The sequence below is a fragment of the Melanostigma gelatinosum genome, assembly GCF_949748355.1.
Source record: "Melanostigma gelatinosum genome assembly, chromosome: 1".
Lineage (NCBI taxonomy): Eukaryota > Metazoa > Chordata > Actinopteri > Perciformes > Zoarcidae > Melanostigma > Melanostigma gelatinosum.
This window is the reverse complement of record NC_136634.1, coordinates 31,822,564-31,835,443: the sequence shown is the minus strand read 5'-3', so window position 1 is coordinate 31,835,443 and position 12,880 is coordinate 31,822,564.

The following is a 12,880-nucleotide window of genomic DNA, read 5'->3' as shown; positions in this document are numbered from 1 at the left end:
TGTATTCCTCTGCAGTGTTCTTCGGCACATCTGATGCCCTGGGACCGCCAGCCGCCAGACACAAGTACAGCAGGGAAGCCGAGGAGGAAGGCTGCATGGTTGGACGGTGAGTGTCAAAAGATGAGTTTGATTTGACCTGTATGGGCGGAACACGATTGGTTTAAATTTTATTTTTTAAGCGTCGTTTTAGATCGTTTCACTTCTGACGAGCTCCCTGTAAAGCTGAGCACAATGGCGGTAAAGGATTCAAGTGTTTCCCTCTCTGCCTTGTTGGTACCACCTTTAGATACAGACGAGATGATTATCTTATGTAGCCAACAAGTACAACAAAACTTCCCACATGTGGTTCAATTAGACATGATGTGAAGTGGAACATCGTGAAGATTGATTCTTTTAGAATGGTGTCCATCACATTTAGGTAGCAGCCATGTGGTGAAGTCAAATGACTACATATGTAAACTATGTAGTTATTACTTTAACTCCAACAACACATGATGTCGTCTAAGGCTTGTTTCGCATGAAGTCTTATTCTGCATTACAGCCATCAGACTCCATGCAGCACGTTCAGCACACATTCAGGTTTTCAGTCCGTGGGTCTCCTGCAGGTCAGATCAGGATTTGTTTCAATTGTATTTTTGTTGCTTTATTAGAGGGTACAGTGGAGAGCTGACAGGAAATGAGGGACGAGAAAGAGATGAAGGATGATGTGAAACAAAGGCCTCTGGCTGTAGGCAACAGATAAATTATAATATATTTTGTGCTTTTAGTTTTAGTGATGCTGCATGATTGCACTACATCTTTTTTATTTTATGTGTATTATCAAGGAATTAGTTTGCAAAAATAAAACATGGAAACGATAGAAACCATTTATTTTAAACGATACATTTACTCTGTAGGCTGGACCTCCAATTGTGCAAAGCTGGGAACTAAACTTGGGCTTTACTGTGTGTTATTTATGCTTTAATTAAACATTATATCATCTGAAATGACAGGGCCTGAAAGTTGCTCCTGCTTTTTTACTCAATCTAGACCCCTGTCTTGAAGATTATCCCTCAGTCATTTTCCTTTTTATTTAGTAGGCCTAATGTGCTTCTGTTTATATGTTTCATACTTAAAGACAGCAGGTTTGACGCCAGGTATTCCAGCATAGAAAGTAAAGAAAAACTGTACATAATGCACAAACAGTGGTGCAGCGCCACATTTCTTTCCTTAGAGATTCAGCAGGACAATCAGGCCACGGTACTCCACTTTGAAATGATTCTTTGTTTACTGAACAATGTTTAGGGCTTCACCCCCCTCGTTTCCCGAAGGGGTTAACTGTTAGAGCCGCACGTGCTCCCACTTACAGATAAACAGGTACGCGTATCAGGTGTTGGTTTACTGTGGATGTTAGCTCGAGGTTATTGTGCGGTGCGCACTGTTGTGCTCGGGCAGAGGACCGGCCCGGGTTTTGTCGGTGAGGGCGTTGGGAGTGGATGCGCTGTCATGTGACCGGTGCGTAAAGGGCAGAACCGGAGTGGAGAGACACTCGCTTTTTTGAATCGATGTCTCCCTGAGACATTGCGCTGCACGCAATCAACCATACACTGCCGCAATTCTGCAATTACTCGCACACAAACCACGTCTGGAAAAGATCTCTGCCGATCTGCGTTTTATAGTGTACGCCTTGCACGAACTCGGTCCCGGAGGAAATGCCGACATATTGTGCACTTTCTAAATATGAATCGATGTCTCCTTGAGACATTGCGCTGCACGCAATCAACCATACACTGCCGCAATTCTGCAATTACTAACACACAAACCACGTCTGGAAAAGATCTCTGCCGATCTGCGTTTTATAGTGTACGCCTTGCACGAACTCGGTCCCGGAGGAAATGGCGATATATTGTGCAGTCCTTTTTAAAACCATTAAAAGCATCAAAACATAAGGCAAAAGAAAAGGAGATTTAACAGCAATTAAGAACAGTGTAAGAAATAAAATACAGTAGTAAAATGCAGAAATGCCTCCTTGTTTGTTTCCACGCACCTACAACATTGTGGTACATCTTCTAGTTGATTATATTAGTTGTGTAGAATCGTGAGTGTGTAAAATGACTTAAAGGATATTGTTGCCCAGAATCTCTTCTTTAATTGGGTATATAACATGTTTGTAACATTCATTATATTAGTGTTGGGGTCTGACCAAATGGCTTCAATATGTGCTGTGGACAAAGAGAATCAGGCCTTAACTTTTTCAAGCAAAGGTCTCATCCTGACCTGTAGTTTGATGAGAGCCACTTGGGTGTGAATCCCCCCCCCCCCCAAAAAAAACTATGGTTCCTGAAGTCACCTGGGTGCACCGCTGCAGTCTCATTGGCCGAGAGCCAAGGGGCTCCGGGACCCCCTGTGGTTCAGCCACTGTTCTATAAAACTGTCTGTAGATCAGACCTCCATGCTTTTTCCCTTCGACCTCGGTTGAGTTAGGGAGCACGCAACCGCTCTTCACCCGGACCGTCGTCCTGGACGCATGAAGATATATCGGCCTCTCCTCCCCCCTCCAGCACGACGGAGGCCACGAGGACGCAACGGCCCTTCTCCCCTACTCAAACCCTGACAGGTCACGAGCCATTTCGCTGGACGAAACAGCCCGCGATAACGAATCCGCTTCAGCGATCCGTTCTCTGCTTTTCCTTCTTTTTCTTTTTGCGCACACTCCGGCAGGAAGACGTCTAATCCTCTCCTGACCGATGATTACCGGGAGACCTACGGACCACGTCGTCTCAGCCGAAGTTAAACTGTCCTCCCTGCAGCGAGGATAGTTCACGTCTGCGTTTCGCTCCAGGACGAGCTCACGCCACGACGGACCGAAGCCGCACCAGCAAAAGCCGTGCGACACACAGCGCCCGCTACCAGCCGCGCTGCAAGCAGCCCCCCCCCCCCTTCCTGCCGAGAAAAAGGACCGCTTTGCCACGAACACTTCAACGTTGCAACGAAGCATCGACAAGTAAGATTCATGGCATCTGGGCATAGCTTAACTTAAATTAACATAAGTTTAATTCAGGTCATTCATTTATATGTTGATATTCCCGTGTTTTTCTGTGTTTAAGTTACTGTCGCGTGATATTACGCAACTCTTTACGGAGCAGAGAAGCTCCGCTGTATTCGTGTATTAACTATGACTGTTTGCTTGGGATTTATTTGATTTCTTTTCATTTGTTTTACTACACTTCGTGTATTATTCTCTCCTCATTAAATCAGCTCTGTGAGTGAAGTGTGGAATCTCGGCAATCGTACATAACTGCTGGCAGTTCTACCGACAACGGCACGTTGTGTACGATACGCCAGCGATCCCCATTCTCACTGCAACGCGGACCGCCCGCAGAAGCTTGATTCATGACCCCCACCTTTGCTCTCTCTTTCTTATCTCTGCCCCTGGGGAAACCCCGTTGAAACGATCGCCTCACAACACACGTGCTGCATCGGCACACGTGATTACATACAGCAGTCTCACCGCCATTTTGTCCGAGTCACTCGACTCCGCCATCTGGTGGTAGTTTAGCTAGTTTAGCTGTAGTATCTTAAGGCCCCTCCCCTTTTGGCCCGCGTCACTCGACGCCGCCATCTTTGTAGTTTTTAGCGGTAGCTGTAAGACTCTCCTTCCTGTTCACCCACAGACCCACCCACACACACATACACACACACACACACAGACATACACCCTCATCCATTTTATTCATTCTTTAGTTTAGGCATATAAAATTGTATGATAACGTTTGTTGGTTGCAATATTAATTGATCTGATCATTTATTATTTTGATTTAATAAACTCTGTTATACTTTAAGGAGCAGTCGTCTGTGATTACTTGTGCATATGTATTTGATAAGACTGTATGTAGTAGCCTGTGCTCGAACTTAAAACCTTCACTGTCACTGAATGTATAGTCATACGCAGACTATTGACATTATGAGTGACTACTAATTATGAGACTTAGTTTTATCGTTTGGTTATTGGTCCCTGTTCGCAGGGTGGTGCCCCGTTTTTATTAATAATCATTAATAATTGTTACATACATCAATAATTCTATTGATGTCAAGAATTCAGTTTCTTAAATGCTGATAACCCAAACACGCTCCTTTAGATCCCAACATTAGTTTCTGAAAAGTGCATTCTACGACACTCTTCGCTAAACTTTCTCGCTGGAACCCTAAATGGTCCTCTCTCGGTACCGAAAGGTGAATTGCCCTGCCACGGCATTCAAGATCAGTTGAACGGGAAATAAAAACAGTGGTGTCTAAGAGCAGTTGTTCAGGTTTGTCACTGCTTATAGTTTCTAGGAAGCATTGCACAAGCATGTGTCAATATCAGAATGATAGCGAGTGGGCCACCGGCAGCTGGTGCCTTTGAGAACGTTGTACAGCTTGTGATAGAGTGGACCAAATTATTCTCATCATGAAGCTGAATTTTTGGCTCAGCTGTAGTCTGCTTTTGCTTTACTTTATCATATAAAAATGAAGTCATTTTCATTAGAAATTAACTCTTAACTTCTGCCCCCTTGTCATGTGGGGCCCTTCAAGGTTCACCTTAACGTTCACCTTAACGTATCCTCGCCATTTAAATGCTCACTCCAGGTCATAGCACTTGGCAATGCATGTTACCTTATTATGCTGATGATACCCAATTCGAATAAAATCAGCTTCTGATTTTAAAAAGTACAAGGATCACTATGACTGGCCCATTTGCCTTTCAGTGCTTTATGTACTTTCTGTACAGTAAAAGGTAACGAGCTAAATGGAAGACCACAATTCACAGGAATATCAGGACAGGGTTTCACAGGTGCAGGGCAGAATAAATCAGAAAGCCAAAGGATATTAAAATGCTCGTCAAAACAATTATACATATCAAATTTGTCATGAACAGCAACACAGTCTTTCGTTGAGTTGTGGATCCACTTGAGTCTCTCCAAAAGTTTTCAAATGCTATGGTGTCCTCTGACCATTTCTTACGATGTCCTTTCTTGAGAAAGGCGTTGTCAGTAACTCCGCCACTAAATCCGTTTCTCCTCCTTATTCAGCCATTGAGTGTTAAAAAAACAAAGCTAGGTAAAAAAATGAATAAACTACACCAGGCAAAACCCTAAAGATGTTATAATTTCTTCCATATCTTTCAATTTGAACTCTTATTCCTCCAACTAAGCTCTGCTGGCAAGTTAAGTTTCAATTCACGATAGTCACGTGCTCGCCCACTGACCAATCACAGCACACGTTGCACCTCACTGCAGCGCTGCACCACAAAACTGAGCTGCGTGTTGTTGTGGAATATTTCTATGAATAGTCGGCAGAAGAGTGTCAAAGTGTTATCAAATCAATGTCAAATGAAACAGAGTCTGGATGAACGATCAAAGTTGTAATAGTCAATTTATTTGCTTGCAAGCAAAGAGAACACAGTCTCACAGATACATCACCGTCATCTGCAAGAGGTGCTCTGACGACACATTCAAATGCATGGGCATTTATGCCCAGCCAGCATGCTGTTATCTTGGTTCGCAAACAAGAATAAACAGAAGAAGGAAACCAGTCAAGGCAGATGTTTTTCTTTGAAGCATAGTGTCTTTATAGGCGCTTTTAAGGCCTGTTTACAAACCCCTTTCTTATCAGTTTGCCCCCCAATAAACCATGGATACACCCAGTCAGATGCGTCCTTTGATGTCACTGTGACCTGGTCAAAGAGTTAAGTCACAGTATTGCAGAGACGGAATAAGCCTGTGAACCATCACACATCATATATGCCTGCAGAGGGTCATGCCCTTCAGCTGATGCCCATCAAGGGAAATACCGCAATTATGACCCCTGTGTGTGTCCCCGTCTTTAAAGACAGAAACAATGCACAGGAACAAACAGATAACAAGATAACAGATAACAAATAACAAGACACCTGGATGCAGAACTGATAGAATCATCAACGAAAAAGTGTTTGAGGCCTGCACAGTTAAAGACTTACATTCTTTTAACCCTAAAGCATAAGACTATGACATATTTCCCCATCACAGTGTTAATGCTGATGTATTTGTAGGCCAGCTAGCAGGTGCTGACACATCAAAGAATACGCCCAACATGTCAAACTAAAGATCTGATTGGTTGAACACTATGACAATCAACAATATCGTCCCCATTCACTTCTGCTAAGGGATTCACTTGTGAGTCTGCAGGCCTCGGGCCTCTCTTCTTACCTAGAGACACAGAGGTGAAATCTGATTGGATAAAAGCTCTACTTAAAACAAGCTGCACTGGAAGCAGAGCAACTGAGCTGTGCAATGAGATAATAAAATAATTTTAGAAATTATAATACATAGTGTATTTAAGACAAATTATAAAATAGCTATAACTTTGTGATTCTGTTTAGGCCAGCAGAGAAGGCCTTGAAGGCCCTGACGGCCCACCACTGCAAATGTTCCTTCAGGATTTCAACTGAGCTCAAATAAGCATGCCAACGTCCTGGTACCGTCACACTGACTATCATATCCTGGGTATTATTATTGTGTGTTATGTTGTATTTTTCTGTGGGTCACAATGTTGATGTTATAATGAATGTTGATTGTTTAAATATTCATTTGTTAAAGTGAAGCATATGTCAACGTAGCAAGTGTCAAGAAGAGTTGACCCCTCAGAGCTGCCTCGGTAACATGTGAGCACATTCAAGGGAGAATCAGGATATAAGAGCACAAAGCATATACTCAGAATAAAGTGTAATCAAAAGATAAAGTGTATGAATTATATAACGAAATGTTTAATCAATATGTAACGAATGTTTAAATGCATAGAGTGATATAACTATTATAATAAGTGTTTAACAAATGTTCTGTGTAACTGGAGCTGAGATAGAAATGTATAGTCAGAATGACTTTGCAGAAATCAGAGGCAGATGTTATGGGTGGAGTTAGGAGGAGAATGTTGCAAGAGATGAGTCAGAGGCAGGAAGCCTGGACTTATACGGACATGTTCGAACCCAACGCCCTTTCCAGAGGGTGGGGGGATGAGATCATGTATTGAACAGGAGGGGGCTGATAAAGCCCGAATGAGACATAAAAGGAGACGTTTGCAGGCAGCACACTGGGATTTCAACACGAGTGCCGTCCAAGAGCACCGAGGGAAGATACGGACGATCACAACTGATGTATTGAGGACTTCGTCTCCGTTCACGGAAAGAAGACCGCTGTTCGTGGACAACAAGAATTAAAAACGGAGGTTTTCCTCTCCCCACTGCTCGACTCTTAACATCTGGACAACGGAGAAGATGCAGCAGCCCGAGAAAGACTTTGTACTGAGTTTTGAGGACTGTTGAACGGGCTCCGCTGCAGAGCAGGAGGACCGAGGGTCTGGCCAGACCTTCGCTCCTAACAACTCCAAAAGAACCTTTTTCATCGCACCATTGAACATCCAGCTCCAGCCGAGCCGTCTCGGCATCTAAAACTAATGAGTATAATCGAAGAAGAAAATTAAAGTAACGAATCAAGTGTAGTAACATTTTATGTGAGCTGTAGCTTTAACCCTTGCAAACTAACCAAATATAACCTGCAATAAATATCTAATCTGCATTTAAAGTAAATTTCTCAAGTGCATTCATTTGCTCAAGTAGTAAAAAGTTCCTCGTGGTAGTAAAAAGTTAAAGCCATTGTATGTCTAACAACTGAGTTCTGAAAGGTTATCCTAGAGACCGAATCCACTTAACAATCCCTTACGGTTTTAGAAAGAATTAATCCTAGCCGTTAAAACCTAACCTGGCATTTACCAAGAGCACGGATCCATAAGAGGGAAGCTGCCATAACCGACGCGACTGGTGGGAGCGCCCGGGGCCAGGACTGGTCTCTCGGCCGAGTGCGCTCTGACCGGAGGAAGCAGGGTAGACGTTGGGAGTAACGGCAGTTAGCGGAGCCAGGCGAGTTCCCTCGCAAGAACACCAGCTCGACAATCTTTTAATAGAGAGCTGAGTCAGTAAGTAGCCCCGTATCGGGCCAGAAGTACCCCAGGATCTAACACAAGTAAGGGCTAAACAGGGCTACATATGAATGCATGGGACTTTGAACTCATAGAACAGTATAGCTGTATCATAAGCTAACCAGGCCTCTCTGCACCTTAGTCAGAGTATATTCATTTAAATTGGGCTATTGTCGGCACATTCCTAAATTCTATATTTTCGTAGACCCTCTCCAATTCACCTACATTTGCAACAGCGGTATCATCTGAAGAATCTGAACTAAAATTGGAATTGAGAAGGTGGGCTACATATATTTTTACAAGCTGATCATTATGAAGTAACCATTAAGCCTTGTAACTAACCATTGAGCCATGCATTGCATATGATAAATACATTTATATGTAGACTATGTTCAGTCCAGTCATTAATGATTAAAACCAATGCAAAGAAGCTCAGCAATTAGACTTGTTACAATAACATGCTTGTTTGGCACCACACATAGGAAGTGCGGCCGCATAGTAACTTATCCACACAGTTTTGCATACTTTGAATAAGGAGCCTGTTTGCAGCGTGTAGAATTGAGTGTAGGTTTATTATAGTAAAAACAATGACAACGATGATTGTGTGGCGGTGTTAAAGAACAGAACACAAATATTCATGTCTGCTTTGGTGTGAGAGGTTTGAACTGGAAAAATCACCAACAAAATATGACGCAGTTTCGTTGTCGTCTCTGGTGTGAAAAGGGCCTTTAAACTGACACACACATTTTGATGTTTTTTTCTCCACTTCCTTTAGTGCAGTGATTCTCAACTGGTGGGTCTTGACCCAAAAGTGAGTCGCGGACCCGTTTTCAGTGGGTCGCGGGCCTTTGCCTGAAAAAATAAATAAAATCCTGTGATTTTATTTTGAAGGGGATTTTTTATGGAGCGGAGTGCCATCTATTCACACTCCTTAACAGTATTTGGCGTTAATGCCTTGTAATGCAAATAGACACCTGCCATTTCACAGTATAGAAGAACACCCACAAAGTTTGTTTTCATGCTCATTGAGCAAAACGCAAGTACGACACCGACTACATGAGATATGGATTTTCTTACATTGAGGACAAAAGAGGGAAAAACCTCAGTGAGTTTTGTGCAGCGAGATTCTGGCACAAGAAAGCATGAAGCCGTCATTTGAAGCTCTGTCAAATGACACTATAAGTAGACGAATTGAAGACATGTCGGATGACATCAAACAGACCACATCTCGAATTAAGGCAAGTGGTCATTTTGCATTACAAATGGACGAATCTACAGACATCACAAACAAAGCAGTTTTACTCGTTTACATGAAACGTGTGAGACAGGGACTGACAGGAACAATTTCTCTGCACTAGAGAGCTCCCTACTATACGATTGCAGACATTTCCAGCTCAGGTTCAAACTGCATCTTTACATAAAATACATTTGAGAAGTTGAACATTTGCATGTCTTGATATCCCTTCTGCTAAGTTCTACTCAACTTGTCCATCGTGTTATTTTTCATTGATTATCCTGTGGTAGTGTAGTCGGGTAGATTTACACAATTTTCTGTAAATAGACTCAGCAGAGCCCCAAGTTGTGCGAGAGGACATTGATCAAAGCCCAGATACGCTGTCAGGACAGCTTTAGATCTATCGGGGACACCGACTTGATGACAAAGTGTGTGGAGGTTTTGGTTACATGTGGAATATGTCACGGACACACTCATTTGGAACATGCACTGATTGCACACACTGTAGTCACTTGGTACTGCATGAAAAGCTAAAAACCTTTGCAGAGGTTATTATTATTGTAGTGTTATGGGGGAACACATACATTCAGGTGCGCAACGCATTTATTTATTTGTTCAACCCAATCTCATGGGGAGGAGTTTAAATAGCATCTGGCATTTTCGCCAGACGTGTATTAAACATTTTAGGCTTAAGGTTATGTTTGGGCAACAAAACTACGGCGATAGCCGCAGTTAGGTTTAAGCAACAATATGAGACCCTGACGGCTGCAGATAGTTTTATGCAACAAAAGTAAGATGACGGCTGCAGTTTGGTTATAGGCAACAAAACTACGGAGACAGCCACAGGTAGGTTTAAGCATCAAAACGAAGATGACGGGCACAGACAGGTTTAGGCAACAAAACTAAGGTGATGATCACAGTTAGGTTATGTTTAGGCAACAAAACCACTAATTACAGTTTAGATAAAACATCATGGTTGGGCTTAAAATAAGTACATGAACTAAATTAAATCCTAACGGACACAACATAACAGGACAACACGTCACTAACAAAACAAACACTTGGGACACCGGTCTCAAACACCAGTCTCCTGGTCACAAGTCCTTTCTTGAGAAAGGGCAAGCTCAAATCGTGGCAGCGGCAGCTAGTACAGGCACTTCCTGTTGCAAGCTCAGCTGCCACCGTGGCAGCTGGGCTTGCAACAGGAAGTGATTGCCACCGTATGTGGCAGCTGCCACTAGCATCTTGTGGCAGCTGCCAGCATTTCGGAGCGGATTCCGCGGTAGTTTAGCCTTTATTTGTCGTTATTTGACATTATGTGACAATACATTAAGGTCATTGAAGGCATGACTGTTGGTAGTTGTAATTAGTTTATTAAAAAAAGGCCGAATTATAATGGTATGGCCACTCGTTTTTGTCAACAAGCTAATTGCGGGCTAACTTCAATTGGTACTTGTTGCCCAAAAAAGAGTCATGTTTGTTCCAGCGAGCAACTGGGACAACCAGGTATGTGCAACATGAGTGGCAACTCAACTCTATTTTATTTATATAGCACTTCACACACACAACACAGTGAAAAGTTCAGTTTTATGTAAGTAACTTATGATTCGAGGGAAAATACATTTTGGAATATTTGCAATTGACGAACCTGATGAAATGATTGTGGAATATTGGAAGTTGTCCCACCTCTGTTTTTTTCATAGGGTTTTCCATGACCACATAAAGAACTACCAATGGGTTCAATGCTCAACTTGCAAAAATTGGCTGCATTTTGAGTGTGCTGGTGTGGAAGGTGACTGGACATCAAAGGATTTCTTTTGTGGATGCAACATTGTCCCAGATGTGTAAGAATCATCTCATTCATTCGTTGATTGATATAAAAGTGACAATTGTTTTAGTTGCGTTTGATATAAATTAGGGAAGAATTTCCCTTAGTGTCTCCAATAATTTTCAGTTTTATGTTCTATATTAAAGTATCATATATTTAACATAATTCATGGATCACTGGAGTTAACACATAATAACATTGTAAAATTAACAAATAAATAAATAAATAGACAACGTAAAAAAGACTGTTAATGACAAAGAAATATACGATTACCCAAACAACATTCATAGCCTTTAGCGATTTACAGTATATACTGGCAACAAGCTAGTTATATATACAGTATAACCAATGTAAAATTTGATACATGGTAATTAAAGGTGTATGTTGTAAAACATACATGTAAAACATGTAAAGATTTTCGTCAAATTCAGGCAATGCTTCTGTCTTAAACAGAGACAACATCTTGGAGTCTGTTAAAGCAGAAGAAATTCTTAAGGATGACGAAATAAAGGTAATAACATACATAGTACATTTTCTCCAGTGAGCTGTACAAAGGTTTTTCACATAAAAATGGTATTCACTAATTATACATAACACTGAATCTACAACTACGCATACATCTTATATTTCAGGACTTGGAAAGAAATCTGCAGAGTGGGCATTTTCTCTCCAACAGAATGTATCTGTGGAAACACAGAGGATTGGATGCAGCCCTTCGAAAATATTACAGTGAACATTTCACTTTATTCAGTGACATGAAGATAGAGTGTGCTCTTTTTGTCTTATTTGTACACACAGCATTTTAGGCAGAGGAGGGGAAAAGGTAGGAATAGATTGATAGAGAAATGTTACCGTGACATTTTCTTGTTCTCCTCTTTCAGGATGGTATACAAAAAGTGTTTTATTAGTTTCTTATTTACTTGTTTTCCCAGACAGAACAGATTATCCAATGTCTGGAAAGACTACTGTCAGTGCCTGGAACTGTAGCTGAGAAGCAGCTATTCATCACAGAGGTCATTTTGCCAGAGGTGAGCTATTGAGGATGTGTACCAAATTAACAATTACCGGTAGTTTAAGAATTACGTTTACAGCAGAAAATTAGTGAGTTATTAATGGCATAGGCCTCTGAGAGATACAAGTGTCAATAGACATTTGAGAACACCATTTGGAGAATATAAACCAAAACTACAACTGGAAGAATAACTTAGTATCAATGTGCTAACTTAATTGGGTAACCTGGTACAGGTAAGTATCAATTTAAATGAAATATAAATGTATGTATGTAATGACTGACAATTAACATTTGGTAAAAACTGTCAAATTGATTTAACATACTTTATAATTATTATTATCAATACATTTTTGTAGGTTGTTATTCAGTGGTTGCAAAGGACCAGCAACATGTGCAGATACCAGGCAGAATCTGTGCTGCTGGAGAACACATATAAAGAGAAACGGTAGACGACATGACTTGTGTTTGAATTGTGGGTGAGCATGCATATGTGTAACATCACGAAATCCATTATGCCAATCCTGGCTAAGAGTGGTTTTGCATGTGAAGTTGACATAACTGTATTGACTGAATGTGGCAGTGGTTCATTTACAGATAATATATTTTTTTTCAGTGCTCCAGAGTTGTCAACAAGTGACAGAGAAAGCACAGAAGAGGTAAGAAATGTTAAAATCTTTGCAGTCAGAGACACAGATGCTGGTGCGTAGTTTGATTTACAGTGACTTTATTTCTGCATTAAACAACAAAGCAGAGTATATTTGATTTACCGTAATCCACAAGACAAATTCTATTTTTTGCTGAAATAACTTAACGGATTCATGTGCTCAAGGGCGAC